We start from the raw sequence: 13430 nt of genomic DNA, 5'->3' as shown, positions 1-13430 counted from the left end.
ATCTCTATGATGAGCGCATTGTACTCACAGACTTGAACTTTCTTTTTGATAGAGCAGTTTTGAAACACTCCTTTTGTAGAATGTGCAAGTGGATATTTGGTGTGCTTTGAGGCCTAATCTGGAAAAGGAAATATCTTCACATAAAAACTAGACAGAAGCATTCTCTGAAACTTCTTTGTGATGCGTGCATTCATCTAACAGACTAGAAACTTCCTTTTGATAGAGCAGTTTTGAAACACCCTTTTTGTAGAATCTGCAAGTGGATACTTGGAGCGATTTGAGGCCTGTGGTGTAAAAGGGAATATCTTCACATAAAAACTAGAAGGAAGCATTCTCAGAAACTTCAGTGTGCTTTATGCATTCAACTCACAGACTTGAACCTTCCTTTTGAAAAAGCAGATTTGAAAAACTCTTTTTGTAGAAATTGCAAGTGGATATTTGGAGTGCTTTGAGGCCTATGCTGGAAAAGGATATATCCTCACATAAAAACTAGACAAAAGCATTCCCTGAAACTTCTTTGTGATGAATGCATTCAGCTTACAGAGTTGAACTTTCCTTTTGATAGAACAGTTTTGAAACACTCTGTTTGTAGAATCTGCAAGTGGATATTTGGAGAGCTTTGAGACCTATGCTGGAAAAGGAAATATCTTCACATAAAAATTAGACAGAAGCATTCTCAGACACTCCTCTGTGATGAGTGCATTCAACTCAGAGAGTTCAACCTTCCTTTTGGTAGAACAGTTTTGAATCACTCTCTTTCTAGAATCTACAATAGATTATTTGGAGCTCATTTAGGCCTATGATGGGAAAGGGAATATCTTCCCATAAAAACTAAGCAGAATCATTCTCAGAAACATTTATGTGATGAGTGCTTTCAACTCAGAGACTTGAACATTCCTTTTGATAGAGCAGTTTTGAAACACTCTTTTTGTAGAATCTGCAATTGGATATTTGGAGTGCTTTGAGACCTATGCTGGAAAAGGAAATATCTTCACATAAAAATTAGACAGAAGCATTCTCAGACACTTCTCTGTGATGGGCGCATTCAGCTGACTGAGTTCAACCTTCCTTTAGGTAGAATAGTTTTGAATCACTCTCTTTGTAGAATCTACTATCGATTATTTGGAGCGCATTGAGGCCTACGATGGAAAAGGGAATATCTTCCCATAAAAACTAAGCAGAATCATTCTCAGAAACATTTTTGTGATGAGTGCATTCAACTCTGAGACTTGAACATTCCTTTTGAAAGAGCAGTTTTGAAACACTCTTTTAATAGAATCTACAAGTGGGTATTTGGAGCAATTTGAGGCCTATGCTGGAAAAGGGAATATCTTCACATAAAAATTAGACAGAAGCATTCTCAGAAATTTCTTTGGGATGAGTGCGTTCAACTCACAGGGTTGAACTTTCCTTTTGATAGAACAGTTTTGAAACACTCTGTTTGTAGAATTTGCAAGTGGATATTTGGAGCGATTTGAGGCCTATGCTGCAAAAAGGGAATATCTTAACATAAGAACTAGACAGAGGCATTCTCAGAGACTTCCTTGTGCCTTATACATTCAATTCACAGGCTTGAACCTTCTTTTTGGTAGAGCAGTTTTGAAACACCCTTTTTGTAGACTCTGCAAGTGGATATTTACAGCGATTTGAGGCCTACAGTGAAAAAGGGGATATCTTCACATAAAAACTAGATAGAAGCATTCTCAGAAACTTCCCTTTGCTTTATGCAGTCAACTCACAGACTTGAAACTTCCTTTTCAAAGAGCAGATTTTAAATACTCTTTTTGTAGAAACTGCAAGTGGATATTTGGAGCGCTTTGAGGCCTAATCTGGAAAAGGAAATATCCTCACATAAAAACAAGACAAAAGCATTCTCCGAAACTTCTTTGGGATGAATGCATTCAGCTCACAGAGTTGAACCTTGCCTTTGATAGAACAGTTTTGAAACACTCTTTTTTTAGAATCTGCAAGTGGATATTTGGAGCGCATTGGGACCTATGCTGGAAAAAGAAATATCTTCACATAATACCTAGACGGAAGCATTCTCAGAAACTTCTCTGTGATGAGTCATTTATGAAACACTTTCTTTGAAGAATCTATAAGAGATTATTTGGAGCTCATTGAGGCCTATGCTGGAAAAGGGAATATCTTCATATAAAAACTAGACAGAAGCATTCTGAGAAACTTCCCTGCGCTATTTGAATTCAACTCACACTCTTGAACCTTCTTTTTGAAAGAGCAGATTTGAAACACTCTTTTTGTAGAAAGTGCAAGTGCATATTTGGAGTGCTTTGAGGCCTATGATGGAAAAGGAAATATCCTCACAGAAAAATTAGACCAAAGCATTCTCAGAAATTTCTTTGTGATGTGTGCATTTAATTCACCGAGTTGAACTTTCCTTTTGATAGAACAGTTTTGAAACAGTCTTTTTGTAGAATCTGCAAGTGGATATTTGGAGCATTTTGAGGTCTATGCTGGAAAAGGAAATATCTTCACATAAAAACTAGACAGAAGCATTCCCAAAAACTTCCCCGTGCTTCATGCATTCAACTCACAGACTTGAACCTTCCTTTTGATAGAGCAGTTTTGAAACACTCTTTTTGTAGAATCTGCAATTGGATATTTGGAGCGATTTGAGGCCTATGATGAAAAAGGGAATGTCTTCACCTAAAAACTAGACAGAAGCATTCTCTGAAACTTCTTTGCGATGAGTGCATTCAACCCACAGAGTTGAAACCTCCTTTTTTTTAGAACTGTTTTGTAACACTCTCTTTGTAGAATCTGAAAGTGGATACTTGGTGCACTTTGAGGAATATGCTGGAAATGGAAATATGTTCTCATAAAAACTAAGCAGAAGCATACTCACAGAGTTCTTAGTGATGAGTGCATCCAACTCACAGACTTAAACTTTCCTTTTGATATAGCAGTTTTGACACACTCTTTTTGTAGAATCTGCAAGTGGATATTTGGAGCGCTATGAGGCCTACGCTGTAAAAGGAAATATCATCACATAAAAACTATACAGAAGCATTCTCAGAAACATCTCTATGATGAGCGCATTGTACTCACGGACTTGAACTTTCTTTTTGATAGAGCAGTTTTGAAACACTCCTTTTGTAGAATGTGCAAGTGGATATTTGGTGTGCTTTGAGGCCTAATCTGGAAAAGGAAATATCTTCACATAAAAACTAGACAGAAGCATTCTCTGAAACTTCTTTGTGATGCGTGCATTCATCTAACAGACTAGAAACTTCCTTTTGATAGAGCAGTTTTGAAACACCCTTTTTGTAGAATCTGCAAGTGGATATTTGGAGCGATTTGAGGCCTGTGGTGTAAAAGGGAATATCTTCACATAAAAACTAGAAGGAAGCATTCTCAGAAACTTCAGTGTGCGTTATGCATTCAACTCACAGACTTGAACATTCCTTTGGAGAGAGCAGATTTGAAAAACTCTTTTTGTAGAAATTGCAAGTGGATATTTGGAGTGGTTTGAGGCCTATGCTGGAAAAGGATATATCCTCACATAAAAACTAGACAAAAGCATTCTCTGAAACTTCTTTGTGATGAATGCATTCAGCTTACAGAGTTGAACTTTCCTTTTGATAGAACAGTTTTGAAACACTCTTTTTGTAGAATCTGCAAGTGGATATTTGGAGAGCTTTGAGACCTATGCTGGAAAAGGAAATACCTTCACATAAAAATTAGACAGAAGCATTGTCAGACACTTCTCTGTGATGAGTGCATTCAACTCACAGAGTTCAACCTTCCTTTTTGTAGAACAGTTATGAAACACTCTCTTTGTAGAATCTACAAGGGATCATTTGGAGCACATTGGGGCCTATGCTGGAAAAGGAAGTATCTTCCCATTAAAAAAAAAAGCAGAATCATTCTGAGATACTTTTTTGTGATCAGTGCATTCGACTCACAGACTTGCACCTTCCTTTTGATAGAGCAGTTTTGAAACACTCTTTTTGAAGAATCTTCAAGTGGATATTTGGAGCGCTTTGAGGCCTATGCTGGAAAAGGAAATATCTTCACATAAAAACTAGACAGAAGCATTGTCAGACACTTCTCTGTGATGAGTGCATTCAACTCACAGAGTTCAACCTTCCTTTTTGTAGAACAGTTATGAAACACTCTCTTTGTATAATCTACAAGGGATCATTTGGAGCACATTAAGACCTATGCTGGAAATGGGTGTATCTTCCCATAAAAAAATAAGCAGAATCATTCTGCGATACCTTTTTGTGATGAGTGCATTCAACTCACAGACTTGAACATTCCTTTCGATAGAGCAGTTTTGAAACACTCTTTTTGTAGATTCTGCAAGTGGGTATTTTGAGCGCTTTGAGGTCAAAGATGGAAAAGGAAATATCTTCATATAAAAACTAGACAGAAGCATTCTCAGAAATTACTTCGGGATGAGTGCATTCAACCCAAAGCGTTGAACCTTCCTTTTGATAGAACAGTTTTGAAACACTTTTTTTGGAGAATCTGCAAGTGGATATTTGGAGCAATTTGAGGCCTATGCTAGAAAAGGAAATATCTTCACATAAAAACTAGACGGAAGCATTCTCAGAAATTTCTTGGTGATGAGTGCATTCAACTCACAGGTTTGAACTTGCCTTTTGATAGAACAGCTTTGAAACACTCTGTTTGTAGAATTTGCAAGTGGATATTTGGAGAGATTTGTGGCCTGTGCTGCATAAAGGGAATATCTTAACTTTAGAACAAGACAGAAGCATTCTCAGAGACTCCCCTGTGCTTTATGCATTCAAATCACAGGCTTGAACCTTCCTTTTGATAGAGCAGTTTTGAACCACTCTTTTTGTAGAATCTGCAAGTGGATATTTGGAGTGATTTGAGGCCTATGATGAAAAAGGAAATATCTTCACCTAAAAACTAGACAGAAACATTCTCAGAAACTTCTGTGGGATCAGAACGTTCAACCAACAGAGTTGAACCTTCCTTTTGATAGACTAGTTTTGAAACACACTTTTTGTAGAATCTGCAAGTGGATGTTTGGAGGGCTTTGAGGCCTATGCTGGAAAGAAAATATCTTCACCTAAAAACTAGACAGAAGCATTCTCAGAAACTTCTTTGTGATGAGTGCATTCAACTCACAGTGTTGAAAGTTCCTTTTGATAGAACAATTGTGACACAATCTTCTTATAGAATCTGCAAGTGGATATTTGGATTGCTTGAGGCCTATGCTGGAGTAAGAAATAATTTCACATAAAAACTATATTGAAGCATTCTCAAAAACATCTTTGTGATGTGTGCCTTCAACTCACGGAATTGAAACTTCCTTTTGATAAAGCAGTTTTGAAACACCATATTGTAGAATCTGCAAGTGGATAGTTTTAGCACTTTGAGGCCTAGCCTGGAAAAGGGTATATCTTCACATAAAAACTGGACAGAAGCATTCTCAGAAACTTCCCTGTGCTTTATGAATTCAACTCACAGACTTGAACCTTCCTTTTGATAGAACAGTTTGGAAAAACACTTTTTGTAGAATCTGGAAGTGGATATTTAGAGCGCTTTGAGGCCTATGCAGGAAAAGGAAATACCATCACATAAAAACTAGACAGAAGTATTCTCAGAAACTTCTTTGTGATGTGTGCACTCAACTCACAGATTTGAACCCTGCTTTTCAAAGAGCAGTTATGAAACACCCTTTTTGTAGGATCTGCAGGTGGACATTTTTGGCGCTTTGAGGCCAATGCTGGAAAAGGAAATATGTATACATAAAAACTAAACAGAAGCATTCTCAGAAACTTCTCTGTGTTTTATGATTTCAACTCACAGAGTTGAACCTTCCTTTTGATAGCGCAGTTTTGAAACACTCTTTTGTAGAATCTGCAAGTGGATATTTGGAATGCTTTGAGGCCTATGCTCGAAAAGGAAATTTCTTCATATAAATACTAGACAGAAGCATGCTCAGAAACTTCTTTGTGATGAGTGCATTGTACTCACAGACTTTAAATTTCCTTTTGATAGAGCAGTTTTGAAACAGTCTTTTTGTAAAATATGAAAGTGTATATTTGGTGCGATTTGAGGGCTAAGATGGAAAAGGAAATATCTTCACATAAAAACTGGACAGAAGCATTCTCCGTATTTTCTTTGTGATGTGTGCATTAAACTAACAGAGTAGAACCTTCCTTTTGATAGAGCAGTTTTGAAACCCTCTTTTTGTAGAATCTGCAAGTGGATATTTGGAGCGATTTGAGGCCTATGGTGAAAAAGAGGATATCTTCGCATAAAAACTAGATAGAAGCATTCTCAGAAACTTCCCTGTGCCGTATGCATTCAACTCACGGACTTAAAACTTCCTTTTGAAAGAGCAGATTTGAAACACTTTTTTTGTAGAAACTGCAAGTGGATATTTGGAGCGCTTTGAGGCCTATGCAGGAAAAGGAAATATCCCCACATAAAAAGTAGACAAAAGCATTCTCCGAAACTTCTTTGTGATGAATGCATTCACCTCACAGAGTTGAACCTTCCCTTTGATGGAACAGTTTTGAAACACTCTTTTTGTAGAATCTGCAAGTGGCTATTTGGAGCGCTTTGAGGCGTATGCTGGAAAAGGAAATATCTTCACATAATAAATAGACGGAAGCATTCACAGAAACTTCTCTGTGATGAGTGCATTCACCTCACAGAGTTCAACCTTCCTTTTGGTAGAACAGTTATGAAACACTCTCTTTGTAGAGTCTACAAGAGATTATTTGGAGCTCATTGAGGCCTATGCTGGAAAAGAAAGTATCTTCCCGGAAAAACTAAGCAGAATCATTCTCAGAAATATTTTTGTGATGAGTGCATTCAACTCACAGCCTTGAACCTTCCTTTTGATAGAGTAGTTTTGAAACACTCGTTTTGTAGAATCTGCAAGTGGATATTTGGAGTGCTTTGAGGTCTATGCTGGAAAAGGAAATATCTTCACATCAAAACTAGACAGAAACATTCTCAGAAATGTCTGTGTGATGAGTGCATTCAACTCACAGGGTTGAACTTTCCTTTTGCTAGAACAGTTTTGAAACAGTCTTTTTGTAGAATCTGCAAGTGGATATTTGGAGCATTTTGAGGTCTATGCTGGAAAAGGAAATATCTTCACATAAAAACTAGACAGAAGCATTCCCAAAAACTTCCCCGTGCTTCATGCATTCAACTCACAGACTTGAACCTTCCTTTTGATAGAGCAGTTTTGAAACACTCTTTTTGTAGAATCTGCAATTGGATATTTGGAGCGATTTGAGGCCTATGATGAAAAAGGGAATATCTTCACCTAAAAACTAGACAGAAGCATTCTCTGAAACTTCTTTGCGATGAGTGCATTCAACCCACAGAGTTGAAACCTCCTTTTTTTTAGAACTGTTTTGTAACACTCTCTTTGTAGAATCTGAAAGTGGATACTTGGTGCGCTTTGAGGCCTATGCTGGAAATGGAAATATGTTCTCATAAAAACTAAGCAGAAGCATACTCACAGAGTTCTTAGTGATGAGTGCATCCAACTCACAGACTTAAACTTTCCTTTTGATATAGCAGTTTTGACACACTCTTTTTGTAGAATCTGCAAGTGGATATTTGGAGCGCTATGAGGCCTACGCTGTAAAAGGAAATATCATCACATAAAAACTATACAGAAGCATTCTCAGAAACATCTCTATGATGAGTGCATTGTACTCACAGACTTGAACTTTCTTTTTGATAGAGCAGTTTTGAAACACTCCTTTTGTAGAATGTGCAAGTGGATATTTGGTGTGCTTTGAGGCCTAATCTGGAAAAGGAAATATCTTCACATAAAAACTAGACAGAAGCATTCTCTGAAACTTCTTTGTGATGCGTGCATTCATCTAACAGACTAGAAACTTCCTTTTGATAGAGCAGTTTTGAAACACCCTTTTTGTAGAATCTACAAGTGGATATTTGGAGCGATTTGAGGCCTGTGGTGTAAAAGGGAATATCTTCACATAAAAACTAGAAGGAAGCATTCTCAGAAACTTCAGTGTGCGTTATGCATTCAACTCACAGACTTGAACATTCCTTTTGAGAGAGCAGATTTGAAAAACTCTTTTTGTAGAAATTGCAAGTGGATATTTGGAGTGGTTTGAGGCCTATGCTGGAAAAGGATATATCCTCACATAAAAACTAGACAAAAGCATTCTCTGAAACTTCTTTGTGATGAATGCATTCAGCTTACAGAGTTGAACTTTCCTTTTGATAGAACAGTTTTGAAACACTCTTTTTGTAGAATCTGCAAGTGGATATTTGGAGAGCTTTGAGACCTATGCTGGAAAAGGAAATACCTTCACATAAAAATTAGACAGAAGCATTGTCAGACACTTCTCTGTGATGAGTGCATTCAACTCACAGAGTTCAACCTTCCTTTTTGTAGAACAGTTATGAAACACTCTCTTTGTAGAATCTACAAGGGATCATTTGGAGCACATTGGGGCCTATGCTGGAAAAGGAAGTATCTTCCCATTAAAAAAAAAAGCAGAATCATTCTGAGATACTTTTTTGTGATCAGTGCATTCGACTCACAGCCTTGCACCTTCCTTTTGATAGAGCAGTTTTGAAACACTCTTTTTGAAGAATCTTCAAGTGGATATTTGGAGCGCTTTGAGGCCTATGCTGGAAAAGGAAATATCTTCACATAAAAACTAGACAGAAGCATTGTCAGACACTTCTCTGTGATGAGTGCATTCAACTCACAGAGTTCAACCTTCCTTTTTGTAGAACAGTTATGAAACACTCTCTTTGTATAATCTACAAGGGATCATTTGGAGCACATTAAGACCTATGCTGGAAATGGGTGTATCTTCCCATAAAAAAATAAGCAGAATCATTCTGCGATACCTTTTTGTGATGAGTGCATTCAACTCACAGACTTGAACATTCCTTTCGATAGAGCAGTTTTGAAACACTCTTTTTGTAGATTCTGCAAGTGGGTATTTTGAGCGCTTTGAGGTCAAAGATGGAAAAGGAAATATCTTCATATAAAAACTAGACAGAAGCATTCTCAGAAATTACTTAGGGATGAGTGCATTCAACCCAAAGAGTTGAACCTTCCTTTTGATAGAACAGTTTTGAAACACTTTTTTCGGAGAATCTGCAAGTGGATATTTGGAGCAATTTGAGGCCTATGCTAGAAAAGGAAATATCTTCACATAAAAACTAGACGGAAGCATTCTCAGAAATTTCTTGGTGATGAGTGCATTCAACTCACAGGTTTGAACTTGCCTTTTGATAGAACAGCTTTGAAACACTCTGTTTGTAGAATTTGCAAGTGGATATTTGGAGAGATTTGTGGCCTGTGCTGCATAAAGGGAATATCTTAACTTTAGAACAAGACAGAAGCATTCTCAGAGACTCCCCTGTGCTTTATGCATTCAAATCACAGGCTTGAACCTTCCTTTTGATAGAGCAGTTTTGAACCACTCTTTTTGTAGAATCTGCAAGTGGATATTTGGAGTGATTTGAGGCCTATGATGAAAAAGGAAATATCTTCACCTAAAAACTAGACAGAAACATTCTCAGAAACTTCTGTGGGATCAGAACGTTCAACCAACAGAGTTGAACCTTCCTTTTGATAGACTAGTTTTGAAACACACTTTTTGTAGAATCTGCAAGTGGATGTTTGGAGGGCTTTGAGGCCTATGCTGGAAAGAAAATATCTTCACCTAAAAACTAGACAGAAGCATTCTCAGAAACTTCTTTGTGATGAGTGCATTCAACTCACAGTGTTGAAAGTTCCTTTTGATAGAACAATTGTGACACAATCTTCTTATAGAATCTGCAAGTGGATATTTGGATTGCTTGAGGCCTATGCTGGAGTAAGAAATAATTTCACATAAAAACTATATTGAAGCATTCTCAAAAACATCTTTGTGATGTGTGCCTTCAACTCACAGAATTGAAACTTCCTTTTGATAAAGCAGTTTTGAAACACCATATTGTAGAATCTGCAAGTGGATAGTTTTAGCACTTTGAGGCCTAGCCTGGAAAAGGGTATATCTTCACATAAAAACTGGACAGAAGCATTCTCAGAAACTTCCCTGTGCTTTATGAATTCAACTCACAGACTTGAACCTTCCTTTTGATAGAACAGTTTGGAAAAACACTTTTTGTAGAATCTGGAAGTGGATATTTAGAGCGCTTTGAGGCCTATGCAGGAAAAGGAAATACCATCACATAAAAACTAGACAGAAGTATTCTCAGAAACTTCTTTGTGATGTGTGCACTCAACTCACAGATTTGAACCCTGCTTTTCAAAGAGCAGTTATGAAACACCCTTTTTGTAGGATCTGCAGGTGGACATTTTTGGCGCTTTGAGGCCAATGCTGGAAAAGGAAATATGTATACATAAAAACTAAACAGAAGCATTCTCAGAAACTTCTCTGTGTTTTATGATTTCAACTCACAGAGTTGAAGCTTCCTTTTGATAGCGCAGTTTTGAAACACTCTTTTGTAGAATCTGCAAGTGGATATTTGGAATGCTTTGAGGCCTATGCTCGAAAAGGAAATTTCTTCATATAAATACTAGACAGAAGCATGCTCAGAAACTTCTTTGTGATGAGTGCATTGTACTCACAGACTTTAAATTTCCTTTTGATAGAGCAGTTTTGAAACAGTCTTTTTGTAAAATATGAAAGTGTATATTTGGTGCGATTTGAGGGCTAAGATGGAAAAGGAAATATCTTCACATAAAAACTGGACAGAAGTATTCTCCGTATTTTCTTTGTGATGTGTGCATTAAACTAACAGAGTAGAACCTTCCTTTTGATAGAGCAGTTTTGAAACCCTCTTTTTGTAGAATCTGCAAGTGGATATTTGGAGCGATTTGAGGCCTATGGTGAAAAAGGGGATATCTTCGCATAGAAACTAGATAGAAGCATTCTCAGAAACTTCCCTGTGCCGTATGCATTCAACTCACGGACTTAAAACTTCCTTTTGAAAGAGCAGATTTGAAACACTTTTTTTGTAGAAACTGCAAGTGGATATTTGGAGCGCTTTGAGGCCTATGCAGGAAAAGGAAATATCCCCACATAAAAAGTAGACAAAAGCATTCTCCGAAACTTCTTTGTGATGAATGCATTCACCTCACAGAGTTGAACCTTCCCTTTGATGGAACAGTTTTGAAACACTCTTTTTGTAGAATCTGCAAGTGGCTATTTGGAGCGCTTTGAGGCGTATGCTGGAAAAGGAAATATCTTCACATAATAAATAGACGGAAGCATTCACAGAAACTTCTCTGTGATGAGTGCATTCACCTCACAGAGTTCAACCTTCCTTTTGGTAGAACAGTTATGAAACACTCTCTTTGTAGAGTCTACAAGAGATTATTTGGAGCTCATTGAGGCCTATGCTGGAAAAGAAAGTATCTTCCCGGAAAAACTAAGCAGAATCATTCTCAGAAATATTTTTGTGATGAGTGCATTCAACTCACAGCCTTGAACCTTCCTTTTGATAGAGTAGTTTTGAAACACTCGTTTTGTAGAATCTGCAAGTGGATATTTGGAGTGCTTTGAGGTCTATGCTGGAAAAGGAAATATCTTCACATCAAAACTAGACAGAAACATTCTCAGAAATTTCTGTGTGATGAGTGCATTCAACTCACAGGGTTGAACTTTCCTTTTGCTAGAACAGTTTTGAAACATTCTTTTTGTAGAATCTGCAAGTGTGTATTTGGAGCGATTTGAGGCCTATGCTGCAAAAAGAGAAATCTTCACATAAAAACTAGACAGAAGCATTCCCAAAAACTTCCCCGTGCTTCATGCATTCAACTCACAGACTTGAACCTTCCTTTTGATAGAGCAGTTTTGAAACACTCTTTTTGTAGAATCTGCAATTGGATATTTGGAGCGATTTGAGGCCTATGATGAAAAAGGGAATGTCTTCACCTAAAAATTAGACAGAAGCATGCTCTGAAACTTCTTTGTGATGAGTGCATTCAACCCACAGAGTTGAAACCTCCTTTTTTTTAGAACTGTTTTGTAACACTCTCTTTGTAGAATCTGAAAGTGGATACTTGGTGCGCTTTGAGGCCTATGCTGGAAATGGAAATATGTTCTCATAAAAACTAAGCAGAAGCATACTCACAGAGTTCTTAGTGATGAGTGCATTCAACTCACAGACATAAACTTTCCTTTTGATATAGCAGTTTTGACACACTCTTTTTGTAGAATCTGCAAGTGGATATTTGGAGCGCTATGAGGGCTACGCTGTAAAAGGAAATATCATCACATAAAAACTATACGGAAGCATTCTCAGAAACATCTCTATGATGAGCGCATTGTACTCACAGACTTGAACTTTCTTTTTGATAGAGCAGTTTTGAAACACTCCTTTTGTAGAATGTGCAAGTGGATATTTGGTGTGCTTTGAGGCCTAATCTGGAAAAGGAAATATCTTCACATAAAAACTAGACAGAAGCAGTCTCTGAAACTTCTTTGTGATGTGTGCATTCATCTAACAGACTAGAAACTTCCTTTTGATAGAGCAGTTTTGAAACACCCTTTTTGTAGAATCTGCAAGTGGATATTTGGAGCGATTTGAGGCCTGTGGTGTAAAAGGGAATATCTTCACATAAAAACTAGAAGGAAGCATTCTCAGAAACTTCAGTGTGCGTTATGCATTCAACTCACAGACTTGAACATTCCTTTTGAGAGAGCAGATTTGAAAAACTCTTTTTGTAGAAATTGCAAGTGGATATTTGGAGTGGTTTGAGGCCTATGCTGGAAAAGGATATATCCTCACATAAAAACTAGACAAAAGCATTCTCTGAAACTTCTTTGTGATGAATGCATTCAGCTTACAGAGTTGAACTTTCCTTTTGAGAGAACAGTTTTGAAACACTCTTTTTGTAGAATCTGCAAGTGGATATTTGGAGAGCTTTGAGACCTATGCTGGAAAAGGAAATATCTTCACATAAAAATTAGACAGAAGCATTGTCAGACACTTCTCTGTGATGAGTGCATTCAACTCACAGAGTTCAACCTTCCTTTTTGTAGAACAGTTATGAAACACTCTCTTTGTAGAATCTACAAGGGATCATTTGGAGCACATTGGGGCCTATGCTGGAAAAGGAAGTATCTTCCCATTAAAAAAAAAAGCAGAATCATTCTGAGATACTATTTTGTGATCAGTGCATTCGACTCACAGACTTGCACCTTCCTTTTGATAGAGCAGTTTTGAAACACTCTTTTTGAAGAATCTTCAAGTGGATATTTGGAGCGCTTTGAGGCCTATGCTGGAAAAGGAAATATCTTCACATAAAAACTAGACAGAAGCATTGTCAGACACTTCTCTGTGATGAGTGCATTCAACTCACAGAGTTCAACCTTCCTTTTTGTAGAACAGTTATGAAACACTCTGTTTGTATAATCTACAAGGGATCATTTGGAGCACATTAAGACCTATCCTTGAAA

This window comes from Pongo abelii, chromosome 13 (genome assembly GCF_028885655.2).
Source record: "Pongo abelii isolate AG06213 chromosome 13, NHGRI_mPonAbe1-v2.0_pri, whole genome shotgun sequence".
Classification (NCBI taxonomy): domain Eukaryota; kingdom Metazoa; phylum Chordata; class Mammalia; order Primates; family Hominidae; genus Pongo; species Pongo abelii.
This window is presented reverse-complemented; position numbering follows the sequence as displayed.